Genomic DNA, 16,660 nt, shown 5'->3' with positions numbered 1-16,660 from the left:
TCAAAGAAGGGAAAATTTCAATATTGATACATTAAAATTTCATATGCCCTTTGGCTCAGCAGTTATACTTGCAAGGATTTGTCCTACCTACAGGTATTTAATCACTAATGTGTGAAATGGTGTGCATGAGGACATTAGTTGCATCAAAATTTATAGCAGTAAAAATCTGGGGGAAGATCTGGATATCCACTGAGACAGTCATTAGATAAATGATGTAACCTATGCACTGAAACATTAAACAACTATGAAAACAATAAGACAAATGCACGTGAATCTGTAAAATGTCAAAATAAAGTTTAAGAAAAGAATAAGACAGCTTGAGAGAGAGAGAGAGAGAGAGAGAGAGAGAGAGAGAGAGAGAAGAACAATATATATAGTAGTCCCCAAAATATTTTGTGGTAGTAAACATTAATTTGTCATTAATATGTAAATAATATGTATGGGGTAGTTACCATTGGATAAAATAACACTATGTAAATTGACTTTTATTTTCATTGTTTATGTATGGTAGGGTATATAAGAAGTTGGCAAAGTGATTTTTCCAGGAGAGGATAGCTCTTTTGGTAACTAATACTTACTGTAAAATTTTATAGCAATGTACCTATTACCTGTGCAGGGCAATAAATCAATTTATCTTCGAAGTGACATGCCTTTCATTCTTATGACCCTTCAGTCTCTACACCATTTTGTACTTAACTAATGACCCTGAGTTCTAAGAACTTTCCTGGTATTTATTTCTCCCAGTGGAGAGTAAGACATTTAAAAGCAGAAGCCACGTGTCACTTACCTACCTATGAAGATACAAGACACATAATACAAGATATAAGACATGTTCTAGAGGCACCCTTCTTGGACTCAACTCTCTGGTCCAGTGCTTATGAACAATGTGATCCTGGAGAAAGAACAAAGTCTCTCATTGCTTCAACATTCCATCTGTGACATGGGAACAAAGACATGGCCTGATTTATAGGATTTTTGTTAAGGACTAAGATAAGTCCTGGGACAGATGCTTCATATATAATACGTTCAAAATAACTGTTAGCCATTGGTGACATCACTGCATTCAGGTGAAATCAGTGTTCATGGTGTGAGTAGATGGATGCTACCCTGTGGTCTATGCTAACAAAGCTGCCTTTTAAAAAAAAAAAAAAAAAAAAAACAACAAAACTCAAAGGTGGTTCTGGGCAGTAGACTATACAGCAACCTCAACACACTGAAATGATAAAGTAAATGGTCATTTCAGCAGAAACCTGGAGACATGTACATTTGTGCCAACCTTAAAAATAGTTTTGTTTATCTCAAGGATCCAGAGAACTTCATGGAAATAGTGGGACTCTCAGGGGGAGGCTTGGTTTCCAGACTGTCTGGTGGAGACGCCTGGCTTTATCTGATCACAAAACACCACTCACAGCACCACCGACCCATGCACAGCATCAAGAGAGTTCTCATAACCATTCCTCTGGATGAGTTTCCTTTCATTGACTTCTCCTATGAAGACAATAATATTTAGTGTGCTGAACTAAGATCTAATTCTTTTTGAAGTGCAGCCTAGTGGAGAAAATGTCAGATCAGCATTTGACAATTCCCCTTTTCCAAACGACCTTGGTGAAGTCCTTTCATTCAGTGTGTGGTTCTGTTCACCCATCTGTCATTTCACGATAAGGAAACAAACAAACAGAACCTCTTCTCCTTCAGGGGGATATTGTGAGGTTGATACCAGGCTTTCGGGGAACTACCTAGACGGAATGCCTTGGCAATCCAGAGATGAGTCTGCAAACATATGCAGAGCACCTCTCTCACCTTGGGCCTTGTACTTTACTTTGGGGACTTATGAATAGACCAGATTTGTTTGAGTAATTTTTACAAGGACATTGAAGTCATGAGGTAAATATTTACAGAGTGCCTGTGCTCCAGGCACTTTTCCTACTTGGTATACATTGACCCAAGTCCATACACTGTCGTTGTTTTGGCTTCCCAAATCCCTTGAATATTCTTGAATATTTGGGTGCTGTTGAGAATAAATAGAAGGACTTCTTAGCTACTTCTTTCAAAGATTTAAGTTTCAACCTTTATCTGTGAGTGATATGCCAGTAAAAGAAGGAACTGCAGCTTCCTCTTAGCATGGTATATGGCTCTGGTCTCATCTGGATGCTGCAAATTAATGGGTAATGAGAATGGCTTGTTCCCCAAAGTTCATTACTGAACTCTTCCCTACATATCCTGTACCAGGACAGCAAATATCCCTCACACTCCCTTCTCACACGATGGAATTAAATATGTGGGATATTGTGGGAAGACCTCCTTCTCCCTTCTCTGCTTCCCTCCCTCTCTTATCTCTCTACTGTGATGGCTCATCAAGAGGCCTTACTTATTTGATTGTAAAAAGCCAGAAAATGGAATGTTTGGGGACTCTTTATACATTCCAGGATTCTTAAACCTCAGAGCAGCACGGGTGTCTAGGAACATCTTCATGCAGCCTCTTCATGGAACAAGTGAGGAAACAGAAGCACCTGGCCCAAGGAGTCAGAGATGATAGAGCTGGGCCTGGAAAACCTCCTGCCTCTTTGTCCAGTGGTCCACACTATGATGCATGTGTCATCTAACATAGTTCTTTGTCTGTGGAGAAGGAAGTAGTGGGTGCCATTGTGGCCCTATGAATGAAGTTCCAGTACTCTGCATTCCATTATAGCTCAGAATTCTCATCTGGGATTTCCAGAGTATGAGAGTGTCCAAGAATGCAAAGCCAATCTTTCCTGTATTAGACTGTCAGGACTCTGAGTTACCACCATCAGACATTGGCTCTGCCTGCTTAGGCAGCAAAGGAACTTATTTGAATGAGTTAGAAGCCAAGAAATCAGTAGTCAGGCTGGAGATGCAGCTTGAAAAATGCAGAGACTGAGGAACCTGGAGGGAGAGGAAGGATGGCTGAAATCCCATGCAATGCTATGCAACAAAAAAGGCCTGTTAGGACTCTGTCACTTCACAACTCCCCAGATTACTGTACCAATGACACCACAAGGGTGTGGAACAGTGTCTAAACTTAGACTTTGTTGCTGGCTTCAAATTCACAACCTCGAGAGAGAATGGGAATGTCCAACAGAGGCCACCTGCCCATGGTCTTGCCGCCAAGGTTCAGAAGTACAAACATCAACACTTTGCAATATCAGCTTCTTCCAAAATAACATAATAAAAAAAATCTGGACAGTCTTAAATAGTAGCAGTTATAATATTAATAATAACAAATATCCTCTGACCTTGCAAACACACCACCAGTCTCCAGCTGGGGTGTGGGGAAGCTCCTGGATAGTGTGGAGGTGCCCTGGATGTGCACCTGAATACAGTTGAGAAAATTCAGGGGAGTCCACTGTGAACTGTGTGCTGCACCAGAAAGAATTCTGTTCTATTTTCAGATCTGCAGAGTCTGGTTCAGAAGTTTATAGCTCCTACTGGGCTTTATTTGCATGATCAGCAATCTGCTAATACCAGTCTCTACCCACTGGACTCACAGCCAAAGATCCAGGGCTGGGAAACCACTCTGTTCACTGAATCCAAGACTTATGTCTCATAAGCCCTATTGCTGGGCATTCCGGACAGTGATGAAAGTCCTCTGGGAACAGATACTATAGCAAAACACGTTGAGCAGGAGGCTATGTTAGAGGCTAGAAGCTACTTTTCTATTACTTGAAACCAGTGTCAATCTCTGAGATTTCTTTCTGCTTAATGCATATCCTTTTAAGTCTTTGACATAGTACAGGACTAGTGAGGTCTAATGGGATGGGACCTAGGAAGCTCCAGGTAAACACTGTACTGACAGGTAACAGTCCTAGAGCCCACAGGAGTTGTGAGGACTCAGGATTCTCGGGCTGCCCAGAAAAGCAATAGAGGGTGCTGTTGATCACCGGCCTTTGTGCCAAGCCCTTAGGATTGTGCCACCTGGCCTTTTAAGTCAGCAAGGCACCATCTCTCAAGAGGCAAAAGGACGCTACACTTCATTCTTTCAGCCCAGAGGAGGGAAAGGTTTCCCTTGTTCATTGGTACAGTCAGGCTTTTGCCTACATCCCCAAGGGCTTTCTTTTCTTTCTTCTGCTTTCTCCTCCCCTTCTTCTCTTCCTCTCTTCCCTCCTTCCCTTTTTCCTCTCTTTCCCTTCATTTCTCATCCTCCATCCCTCTCCTCTCGTTTCTCTTCAGCCCTCTCTTTCTCTTCCTTCCTTTTTCTCTCTTGCCACACACATTTACTGGATGTCTATGATGAAGTGTACACATGCATTTATTCAGTCTTTCTAGCAATCCTATGAGGCTTCAGATTTCACTTCTATAGTTGCAGAAAGCAAAGCTCAGGAGAGATTGAGTGAGAAATAGTCTCGAGTGCTTATATAGTTTTCAGGTAAGAAGAGAAAACACCTTTGCTTAATGATGCTACAGCCTATGCACTTTCTAATACTGAGTTATGTTTATAGCACACCCAAAGGAGATTTCATTGTGATGGACAAAAAAGTATTCATGTGTGAACTAGGGGTAGCCTTTGCCTATCCCTAAAGAGAATTCCGAGTTCGCTTATTTTTCTCTGTCCCCATCTTTCCTCTGAAGTAAAGAGAGAAATATATATGTACATATTTAAAGAAAATAGAGAGGGGTCAGGAAAGGAAGTATGCAGAGAGATATAGTTATGAATTTAGAATACATATTAGAGAGAAAGATTTTGAAAGAACTGAAGTGAGAAGGAGCTGGAAGGGGTGGGGAGATGTTAGCCCCTGAGAAATCCAAATAAAGAATGTGATTATTGATGCATATCTTTTGTGTGTGTGTGTTTTGACATCTATGACGACATTTTATGGACTCCACAGATTTATCACTTTCATATACAACTTCAGGTTATACATCATAGCAAATACCCATGTTTCTCAATTCAAATATCAAGTACAAGCAAAACATTTATAAATGATTTGGTATGACCTGGGTACAGAAAGTTGAGTGGTGCAGAGAAATGACCTCCACTTCTCTTCAGATAGGCACCAAGAAGTGTGCAGTTCGTACAGAGGTAGGCAGAGACAAAACCCAGGGCTGTTTCCAAGGAGAGATTCCTCAGTGAGCACCTCTGGCTTCAGTGTTCCAGCACCTGTGTGCATCAGTCAATTTCCTGCCACTGTACAGACCGTGGAGATAATTAACTTAGAAAGAATTTGTTTTTAGTTCACAGTTCTGGGTGCTTTTGTCTAATATCAGAAAAAAGCTATTGTTTGGGTCCCTGGATAGCAATGGTGGTGGGGTGCATCTTAAGGACTGCTCACTTCAACACCAAAAAGCATCAAAGAGAGGAGGTCAGATCCCATGAGCTCGATTAGCCCCTTCCTCCTAAAGACTCATCCACCTCCCACTGGATAGCCCCCACCTGGGTACCAAGTGTTTAACACATAGACCTCCGTGGAGTGGGGGACAGTTACCATGTACTCTGTCTGCCTTGGGGAAAAGTATGGTGCCAAATGGTACAGGAACAGAATTTCCCAGGGGAAATTTCCCTGAAGTCACTTCCAGGGTAGATCTACAGAATCTGGCTAGAGCTGAGGAAGTTTAGGGTTGGAGACACATATTGGACACAATCCTTTAAACTGTTGAAAATTTAAAAGCTCACACTGTTTCAAATTTCCCAAAAGTTTTTTTTTTTTTTTTTTTTTTTTAGGGAAACAAGATGAAATAAAACAATACCCCCTCCCCAATGGTCTTTCTCAGTTGACCCAAGTGAAAACATTTTACCCATTCTAACTAAGCTTTAGAGTATTTTCCTTCTGGGGTTTGGTCTATGAGGTAGTCTTCAGGAAGAAATGGAGGGGGAAACATTTAAAAAGTAAAAGTCAAGAAGCAGGCAGGTGCTAGCCAAGTTCTAGTAGCTTTACTTCATGGGCTTTGACCAGTCTTGACCTGGGGAGAAGTATCTGTTTGCTTAGATCTTAAACAATGTAGACTCTGAGCTGGGGGGGGGGGGGGTAGGCAACAAGGCTTCTCCAGCATCCAAAGCTAAATGGACTCCTTCCTCTCCTTCCTCATCATGGACACCTAATTTCCCTTGGGGTTTCTTCCCCGCTCCCCACCTTTGTCTTCTCTGTAACCGAACGGATCCTTGTTATACTGATAGAAAGCTGACTAGCCCCACAGAATGTTTGAACCAAGACACTACTGTTTACAAATTTAGACTCCCCAGGCAAGCGAGGTAAATTGGATCAAAAAAGCTTCACCTTTGTTTTACCCCTTCAGATGCTGCTATCCTCCTTAGATGGGGTTGGTCTTGCCTGGCCCTAAAGTAATAAGGGCAGAATTCTGGGAAAATCTAGATAGCAACTCATTATCCCGATGAGGCTTTATTTAAAGTATCCATGTATTAGCAGGTTCACTTTTAGAACGCAGTTGTTTCCAGTCATAGCAGGAAACTCACGCAGGGAAGCTGCCATAGAGACCTGCATCCCTCCAGCCCCCACCACCTCCCAAGGCCAGAATACAGACCAAGGGTCACAAAGCTAGCCAGGAGCCCCCATTTGGCTGCACTCTTGTAAAAGCCGCCTACAGTGACCCAGGGAGACGCTATCCCTTAGCTATTTGTTCCCCCAATCAGTAGGGCTTTTCTTTTCTTTAGATTCCATGAGTTTGAAACTATGACTCCGTTTTGTGCTGTAAAGGGCTGTTGGTGTGACTTCCCCAGCTGAGGGAGATGATCTGCAGAGATGGTGGCACCACAGGCAGGCTGCTGCGTGGCAGTCCCACTGCAGCGTACAGGGTGACTTGGGAAAAGCCTCTAGTCCTGATCAATTGGACTTTTGGAAATCTATTCGGTTGTGTGTGTGCGTGCGTGTTTGGGGAGGGCTGGTCACGTGGCCGCCAGTCTCTCCAATCTGGATACCAATGAAGCAGACACCGGCCAAGAGGGAAAAAATCAATGAGCGAAGCAGCCACTTTGCCCTGGCCTCGAGAAGCTCTGCAGAGTCTGAGGCCCCGAAGGGCGAGCAGAGTGCACCGGGAGAATAGGAGAGCCCTTGGACACCGTTAGCTTCTGCTTCGCCACTGGGGGCCGCAGTCACCTTCAGCATCGGGAACTAGGGAGAAACGAACCCTGAGGGTGGATCTGGCCGCTAAGCTCTGTCCAGCGCCAGTTTCTGCCCCGGCACAGCAGGGACGACCCAGGGGAGAACAGGACTCTGGGAGTGCCAGCATTCACTCCCTAGGAGGCCGCAGCCTCTGGCAAGGCACGCCCTCGGCGGTATTGCCGCGCCCCTCCCAGGTCCGCCCCTCCCGCCCCTGGGAGCGCGCACCCGCTGCTGGAGAGTCCTGCCTGCCTCACCTTCCCAGGCGGGAGACGATGGAGAAGCCAAACTGGGTCTACGGCCATTGGGTTCTCGGCCCGAGCTGCCCACGGTATCCAAGATCGTGACGTGGTGGCACTGGCCGAGTCTCAGAAACCCAGGTTGGGGCGGATCGGGACGCTGAGGCCGCATCTCCCGGCCGCTGAAAGCATGCGGGTACTGGCTGCCCATTGCCCAGGGGAGTCTGGGCACGACCCTAGCCTGGGTTTCAGATCCTGATCCTGCGCTCTGGGGACTGAAGTCGCCCTATGCCAGGGGTGTCGCCCCAAGTACAGAGCTTGGGCTGCCCTGGAGCCTAGGACTCTTTTGGCTAGAGAACCTTCGGGAGCACGCGTTGGAGGCCGTGTGGACCACCACCCTAGAGCCACGCGAGACGTGCAGAGGGCTGGCAACCCAGCGCCGGAGCAGTCTCAGAGGTAACTTCGGAGAGCGGGAGCAGGAGACCGGTAGGGACCCGAGCGCACGCACGTCTGTACAAGTGTGTGTGTACAAGGTGTGATCGCTGTGTGCCGGCTGCTAGATTCGCAGGAGCACTGTGTAAAGTCCTGAGCTGCTGGTGCTCCTCCCAGGCTCCACTGGGTTCCCAACTGCTGGCCTTCTGGGAGCGGAGACCCTTTTCGCTGAGCTGGGTACTACAGTGGGAAAGGGGTGTGCGTGTGCGCGCGCCTGTGGTGTGTATGTGTTCGTGAGTGGTGTGCATGTGTGCGCATGAGTGTGTGGTACGTATGTGTGTGCGCGAATGTGGCAGGTGCTAGGCTTGACTATATCTGGTGGAGGGAAAAGAGGCAAGGCCAAAGACCATGCAGTTCTGGGCAAGTTTTCCTGGTTGAGAATTCGTTTCAGACAACGGTGTTTTGGGGGTTAAGTAGACAGCTGTCTGTGTGAAAAACCCCGACATATCTATCAGAGGCGCAAAGTAAGGTGGAGAACTGGATAAACCCTAGAAGAACCGACCAGTGTATCCCATTCTTAAACTGAGATTTCCAGTCATGTTAATACGAAAAAGGGGCGTCTTTCCTCCCGGAGACGTTCAACTTCACCTGCCAGAAAACACCAAAGCCAGGCCTGGCTGGCAGCGGGGCTTCAGTTCATTCACACACTAGCTCACAGCTCTGCAGCCTTCCCACCTGCTCTGCTGCCATCCCTGCCAAGTCTGGTACTCTCTGGGGCCACCAAACCAGCAAAGTAATCATTGGTCCTCTCCGCAGGAGTGAGGGAGCTTCTGGGGGAGGCATTCGAGTAGCTTGCTCCAACAGCCTTTGAGACAGCATTGTTTGCCAAGTAGTGGCTGTATTCAAAGGTTGTACACTCACAGGGGCGGTGGGGGTGTGTGTTTTGGTCGGATAGTCTTGTCAGTGGGAAATAAGAAACCTTTGCCAAGACCAAGAGGAGAGACGTCGTCTGTGCTATAAACGACACAGGTCTGTTTTGTAGAACTTACGTTTTCTTTTGTGGATGGGGTGATTTAATTGGGAGCTGGTGGGACCATGGCAGCTGCCCTTGTGACAGTGATTGGGGGTTTGACTGTTTGGCTCTACAGTGATGTTATGCAGCATGACATGAAGAATTTACAGGAGTAGTTGAGGGGCAGTGCACTTGACTGGTGTGTGTGTGTGTGTGTGTGTGTGTGTGTGTGTGTGTGTGTTTTCTTCTCCAATCTCCCTGCAAACAAGCTTCCTTTACCACCTCTCCTGATGAAGTCTTCTGCAAATAGAAGGTAGCCACTTGCTCTGGGTATAGGAGCCTTCTGAGCTGAGCTCCAAGCCAGCAGCTCATTGATATAGCCTGGGGAGGGGCCATTTCAGGGAGTGCTCACATAAGAGTAGTGGGAGAGAGTTGGGCAGCTGGCCTTGTACAATCCCTTTGAATAGGCTTTCTTTTTGTGTGACAGAGGATAAGGGCAGAATGGGAAAGGCTGGCATGTCTGCAAAAGCAGCCAGTTTTGAGATTTTCTTAGGTACTGGAAACTGCAGGGAAAACATTAATTGTCTGGTTAGGAAAGTCTGGTTCTTATTGTGTGGGATAGTGATGTGTACAGATCTGTAACTATGTAAAAATAAAGGTCAGTTGCCAGAGAAAGAGCACATCAAACAGTTCATTTGCATTTCTGATTAATTTGGTGTGTGAAAGTGTTGCTTAGCTCTTAATAGTTGGAAGAGAGACAAAGGTTTCATTGTCAGTGTTGTATCCTTTTGGAATTTTCGATATATAATGTCATTCTTTTCTTGGCCAATACTAGAGGCAAAATGAATGTGTCTTTCCAGCATCTAAAAAGTCTAATGTTCCCTTGGAAAGATTTGTGCTTTTAGCAAGTTGTCTGTTCTGTCTCTGTTCATAGCACACACGAGTATGGGATTCTCTTCTTTGCTGTTCCCTCAAGCAAGCTCTTTGGAAACCTTGGACAACTTGAAGAAGAAAACAGGGCTGTGCCTGGGGAGGCGGGATGGGATGTGAAGGCCAAGAGCAGGAATGGGAGGCCCTACTTGCTGCAGCAGCCAAGTGGCAATGCGTGTTCTCAGTCTAGCTGGGAAAAGGTTCCAGATTCCTCTGTGAATATGGTGCTAATGCTCACTGATTAGCTTTTCCCGCTGACATTCAAATGTTTGTTTTTGGAGCTTACCCTGCAGGCTTAGTGTAAATTAAAAGGAAAAGAAAAAGAGAGGGATATTGAACGTAAGGCAGGCAGAGGCAGCTGTATGCTTCTAATTCATTGTGTGATCTTGGCTAATGCTTAACTTTTTGCATGTTCTGGGGGCATATATATATATATATATATTATGTATATATGTATATATATATATATGTTATATATATATGGAGTATCAAACCAAATTATTGAATCATGTCTCTTTCCTCTTTCTGAAAATAGAACCCTTTATGTTAAGCTTACATAAAATTTAAGTGGATGAAACTGATTAAAAATCAGGGGAGGGCCATGGCAGCCTGTTCATTCTCAGCGTGATGTCTAGCTCCCTTTGGAGTGCTGAAGGTCTCCTCAGAACACAGTGAGTCACTGGAAGGCTCTCTCAGGAATGTGGCACACCACCTTCTTTGAGCTTTCCAAAATGGAATGTTGTGGTCTTTAGTTCAGTGTTGTCAGTGTGTCATGTACCTTTCACCTGCACTGAGTCCTTCTTAACCCAACGACAAGTACATACCTCAATTTGGTATTTATACTGTAACCATGACTCCCATGAAATCCTTTCTCATTAAGTGCTATGGGGATGGGATGAATTCATGGGATGAATGGGCCATGTCTTAGAGCTATGGCAAACCAATTAATTTTTAATTCTTTATTCAAGTTAGAGAATGACCTTCAGAATGGACTGTGGGGTGCATGCATTCGTGTGTGTGTGTGTGTGTGTGTGTGTGTGTGTGTGTGTGTGTGTGTATGATTTGATACCATGATTCCAGCATGATTTATTGATAATGAGCACAGTGTGGTTTTTCTGGTGCCTGGAGTATTTTTCCATGCCCTCTGCGAATGAGAGCTTCCATGGGAGACTATTCTATTGCCTTGGCAGGGCTTGCCAGTGAGCAATCCTCTGCCCTCTGACTTGAAAGTCTTCCTTAGTGATGCCCAGTCTCTGTGCCCTTACTCCCTGCCATTTACTTTTGTGTTTGGTAATTGTAACCCGCAGTGACCACTGTGGTATATTGGCCACAATGCCGCATCTGGGATAACTCCAAGACTTCAAGAAAGGACCATATTAAGCATGATGCTAACCATGTAGCTGTCTGGGTAAATGTGGAAGCCTAAAACAAATAGCTGAGAAAATAACCCAACATAAAAGGTCAACAAACTTAGAGGGACTGGAGATCTTTAGATTGTCAGGGCAGCTTAAGTGACCAGTAGTGTGAAAGGCCACCATCAAAAATGATGGAAAGGTTGTTGTAAGATTCATCAGAGCTGTTGAAACTGAATTCTCTTGGCTATGTGTGTGTGTGGGTATAGATTGGTAGTAGGGGTGGAGGAGTACACCATGTGTGGGGAGTGTGGGTACAGAGCATGGGTAGGTAATGCGTGGGGTATGGGTAGGTAGTGTGTATAGAGGTATGGGTAGATGGTATGTAGTTTGTTGGTAGGTTATGAGTGTGGAGTGAAGCCTGAGGGTAGGGAGAGGTGTAGGGTATTCGAATATGGGGAGGTTGCAGGTGTAGGATGTGGGTAGATGGAATGCGTTGTGTTTGGATAGGTAGTGTGTTTGGGTTAGAAGTAGTAAGTAGCATGTGTGAATTGTGGGGTGTGTGTGTAGGTAGTGGTGTGGGGCATAGATAGGACGTATGGGTATGGAATGTGGGTAGGTGGTATGTGTTGATATGGTAAGTGGTATGTGTTGGTATGGGTGGACGATGTGTGGGTAGATGATGGTATTTGGTTTTGGGTAGGTACTGTGTGTTGGATATGGGCAGTTGGTATACACAGGGTTTGGGTGGTAGTATGTGTGTAGTGTGGGCTATGGCTATAGGGAGGTATTGTAGGGAGTGTTAGGTATGTGGCTTCTACCCCATTGTCTAAAGGTTCTACTTCTGTACAGTAGCACCACAGGCTGGTGACCAAGTCTTTAGCACAAAGTTTTAGTAGAGAACTCCCTGGACTGTATCAGGAGGTAAACCCCTCACCATTGGTGCTTTTCCACTTCCCAAAGAAAACGTGTCTATGCTTCCTGTGTTTATAAACAATAAAATAAGCAAGTGAATCACTGTTCTGTTCTGCTTCATTTGTTGTGGTAGTGTATGGTTTTCCTTTGCCTTCTTTCCTTTGTAAATTGGCCATTTTTATTTCTAGTTATTTATTCCTTATTAATTTTTAAGAGCTCTCAATAAGATACAACAAGCAGCTGCTTCCTGCCTTTTCCAAATTTTATCATGTCTAGAGACATGAAGACCAAGCGCTTTTCGTTTATCTCAATGAATCTGTCCCTTTCTCACTGACCTGAGCGTTTGGGGTCTTGCAGAATATCCTCTCAGAATCCCAGATTATCTGACCCTTGACTCAAACTTTTGTCCTTTTGTTTCAGGTTTAATGTACAGGCTATGAGTAAAGGTGAACTCAATTTTTTTAACCAATTGGTTTATTGAATATTCCAGTAATACATAACCAATACGCGAGTGACACATTCATTTCTATTGAACAAACCAATGTCTTGTCATTGCCTTGAAAGGCTGCCTCTACTATACACTGCATCCTGAACTACACCTCCATTTGTTTCTAGTCGTTCTGTTCCACTGATTTATTTAGTATTTACTATTGAGCTACCCAAACTGTTTTCTATTTTGTCCAGAATTCTATCTTTTACTGTTCACTTTGATCTATGTGTATGTGTGTTTGTGTCTGTGTGAATGTATGCCACACACCCCAGGAGGCCAGAAGAGGAGGTCAGAGCATGGGGAGCTGGGGTTACAAACAGTCATGAGTCCTCATTGTGGGTGCTGGGAAAGGAACTCGGGTCCTCTGGAAGAGCAGTGCCAGCTCCTAACCAGTGAGCCTCCTCTCCAGCTCCATTGACCAGGATTCTTGATTCATTACCTTGAGTGAATAATCATTCCGTTTCCTCTAACATGAAGGGCTTTCCTCAGAAAATAAAAAAAAAGGAGCCGGGTCGTGGTGGCGCACGCCTTTAATCCCAGCGCTGGGGAGGCAGAGACAGGCGGATCTCTATGAGTTCGAGGCCAGCCTGGTCTACAGAGTGAGCTCCAGGAAAGGCACAAAGCTACACAGAGAAACCCTGTCCCAACAACAACAACAACAATCAAGGAAACTAAGCTGGAAAACACAAATGGGAGGAAAGAAACAAATGCCTGTGGTCAGCTTCCAGCAGCTCTTGCCTCTGTGGAACCTTCTATGAAAGTCTTTACACTAACTCCACATTTAGCATGTCTCAGCCAAAAGGGGGCAAGTGGGATCTTATCCTTCTAGTTTTATGTTTTTATTTATTTATTGGCACGGGTTTCATGCAAAGCAGGGTGTTCTGCAACTCACTTGAGCCCACGTTAGCCTTGAGCTCCTGACCACCCTACTTTAGTATTCCAAGTGTGCCACATCATGCCTGACTTTACTTTTTTTTAAAAAAAATTAGTGCATATTTTCTAAAAATTAAGACAAGTGCAGATGCCCGTGTGCAACTGAGATTTCAAAGGTGGTAATGACTCTCATTTTTGCTTCAGGGCTTGGTTTTTGTTTGTTTAAAGAAAGGGCTGTTATAGTTTATTACCTCTTTGCTGCTGTCACCTGCTGTTCTTCCCCTTGGTGGGGGAGAATGCCCATCCCCAAATAGCTGAATATGTGTCATGTGACACAGGCATTGACAAACACCTATGAAGGAGTCTGGTGAAGACTGCATACTTCCCAGGGCTGCATGGGTTGGACTTTGGGAGCTGTGTGAACAAATGGGCTATGGGTGACAGGGTCTGTGATATCAGAAGGTTCTCACAGGAGGACATGAGTGACTTGGTTGACTGAAGGGAGGCAAACCCTGCTACTGGGCGATAGGTGGAAACTGCACCATGTCCTCTAATAAGAAAGACTGTATAAGGGACCCTACCATAGGAGCAGAGTAGGAACTTGTGGTTAGGCTATCTGAGGCTCTCCCGATTTCACCGGATGTTAGGCTATCTGAGGCTCTCCCGATTTCACCGGATGTTAGGCTATCTGAGGTTCTCCTGATTTCACCGGATGTGGAGGTAGTCCATAGCAGAGCCTTAATTTTAGGACTTTCACCTCACCTTTCTGTCTGCACTGTCCCAAGCCTGTTGTCTTCTTTTCCACATGTGCTTTTGTATAGTCATTTAATATGATACTCCTACAGTATATTTGGGTTCTGTTTTTGCTACATGGATGATGTGGGAGATCCATATGGAAGCTTATTTTTCCATGTATTCTTTACTTTTTGATATTTATTCTCAAATTTATTAAAAACACAGGGATTGATATTTTTGAGTAACCCCAAGTCAGTCCCTCCACTGCACTCATCGTCTATGAAAAGAGTGGTCGGTAACAGATTATTGACTTGTGAGCCCATGTTAGTGTCTAAGCTAAATATTTTATCTTAAAAGAAACAGCTTTTGTTCTTTAGAGTTTTACTACAAGTAATTTATTTTAAATTAAGAACGTTATTCTTAGCTCCAGTGTTCTGCTTGTAACATTATTCTGGTATTTTACTAAGAGACTAATTTTCTTTTCTTAGGATATGTGGTGTGTGTGTGTGTGTATGTGTGTGTGTGTGTGTGTGTGTGTGTGTGTGTGTGTGTGTGTGTGTGAGATATAGAAATCTCAAGATGAGCTCAAGAGTTTGGCACATTTCCTATAATTTTGTGAATTTTGGTGCATTAATTTTTAAGGTTATATTGTTTTGGTGAGTGGTTTCATCATTTTTTTTGTAGTTTTCTGAATCCCAAACACTTTTTTTTCAATTTAAAGTCTTCCCTTCTATGTCAATATAATAAAAATAGTTGTACTACATACTTAGTATTTGCCAAGTATTGCTATAAAAATAACTTAGTCATGTGAGGTAGGTGCTATGTCGTCCCATTGTTAAAGCTAAGGAGACACCAGACAGAGACTTGTACGTTACGTGAGTCACGTATCTAGAGAACAGAATAGCTTAGTGAAAACTTGGGCAGCTTTTTCCAGAGTCTGTGATATTTGCCTCTAGTGAATACGAGCCACAATCTGATTTTTTGGATTGATATATCTGATTTTCTTTATATTTTCACTATCTATGTGATTGTATTTGTGCATGTATCTCTTACAGGCATTATTTGGCTGTTTTATTTCACTTTTTAAAAATACAGCTTGAGTCATTGTCTTTTAACTGGCAAGTTCATACTCTTTACATTTATTGTGATATGTATTTAGAAATAATTCTGTTGTCTGGTTCAGAAACCCTGCATTAAATGCTATAGTTTATGTCTGCCTTTTAAATGACCACCTGTAATATTTTCTAATAGATTTTTAGCTTACCATCCAGCAGACTTATTTGACTTCTCTTTCCTACTCCAGATGACATATGGAGACTCACAAGAAGTTTAAACTCTCATCTGGTCCCTTTCCATTTTACTTATAAAATTAGTCATCAATTATTTTATGCATTTGTACAGTATTACAGTATGTTTGTTTCATTTATCTGAATTCCTCTTCTTGAGGAATGAGTGATAAACTCTGAGTTTTAACTTATTATTCCTAAATAATAGTTTCTTCTAATAGAATTATAAACATTTTATTTTTATATCTTAAACATTTTATTTCAGCTTATTGCTCTTTGTTTTTAATCTTAAAAACTAAGAATTTTAGAATTCAACTTTTTAAGTTGAGGTTTTCTTTTTTGTTTTTGGCATACCTGAGTTTCCATATATGTTTGGGCATCCAAGGATAAGCACCTTTTGATGTATTCTTTAGCACGTAAGTAGGTTTTTTTTTTTTTTTTTTTTTTTTTTTTTTTTTTCCTTGAAAGTTCATGTTGTAAATTCTGGAATATCCCTAGACATTATCATTTTCCTGCTATTCTCTTACTTTTCCCCTGGAACATCTATTAGACATTTTCTGAAACTTCTCCTTCCTTGAGTGTGTCTTTTAGCCCCAATTCTACATCTTTTATTTGTGTTTCTCTTAGTCCTGCCTCTGCTGTATTCTCCCAGGTCTTTCAGGTCATGAATTTTCACTTCTCTGAAATAGTGTGCTACTGCATCTGTTCATTGGTTTGTAAGGAATGATTATGTTTCTACGCATACAATTTAGTTATTTTCTACATTATATACTATGTTCTCAGTGTTGTAGTTAGACTGCCTATACTATATATGTTTGTATAATACATTTGTGATATATTCATTTTAAGTATATTTACACCTTTTAAAATTGTAGTTCCCTCTTATGAAATTCTTGGGCTTCAAATCCTGCTAGTTGTTTTATGTCTTTTGACTCATTGACCATTTTGTGTGTGTGTTTAATCTGTAGAATCATTACTATGATTTCTCCTCTAAGACAGTGATCCCACACAAAATCCCGTGATTGTCCAAGGCAGTTTTACATGTGTTCCCACTGCTATCAGGGAGACTGTCAACATGAAACAGGTTTTGATTTCTTAGATTAAGAATTTTTGTACCCTGGGCAACTTCAGATCCAAAAGTCTTTAAAATGTTCCCAAGGTTATATATATATTTGATACACACACATACACCTTACAGAACACATATATAATGTATATTTACACACACACACACACACACACACACACACACACAAATATATATATATATCTTAGAAACATAAAACAAAGTCAACATCTTAAAGACTATCGGGTCTTAGATATAGA

The 16,660-nt window shown here is 43.0% G+C and overlaps 1 protein-coding gene across 3 annotated transcripts in view; it reads left to right on the top strand.

The window, feature by feature from the left end:
* Window positions 1-6,889: 6,889 nt before the first annotated feature.
* The window catches only part of Minar1 (membrane integral NOTCH2 associated receptor 1), a 32,221-nt gene continuing 22,450 nt past the window's right edge, over window positions 6,890-16,660 (top strand). For 2 of the 3 annotated variants that reach the window (XR_004945476.1, XM_036193933.1), the window contains exon 1: window positions 6,890-7,765. The gene's annotated coding sequence lies outside the window, so the exon portion shown is untranslated. Of the gene's footprint in view, window positions 7,796-16,660 lie in introns of all 3 variants that reach the window. The other variant, XM_036193935.1, reaches the window with a different exon arrangement.

Source organism: Onychomys torridus, chromosome 7 (genome assembly GCF_903995425.1).
Source record: "Onychomys torridus chromosome 7, mOncTor1.1, whole genome shotgun sequence".
Taxonomy (NCBI): domain Eukaryota; kingdom Metazoa; phylum Chordata; class Mammalia; order Rodentia; family Cricetidae; genus Onychomys; species Onychomys torridus.
Note: the sequence above shows the minus strand (reverse complement) of the source record. Positions and strands in the feature narration are given on the sequence as shown.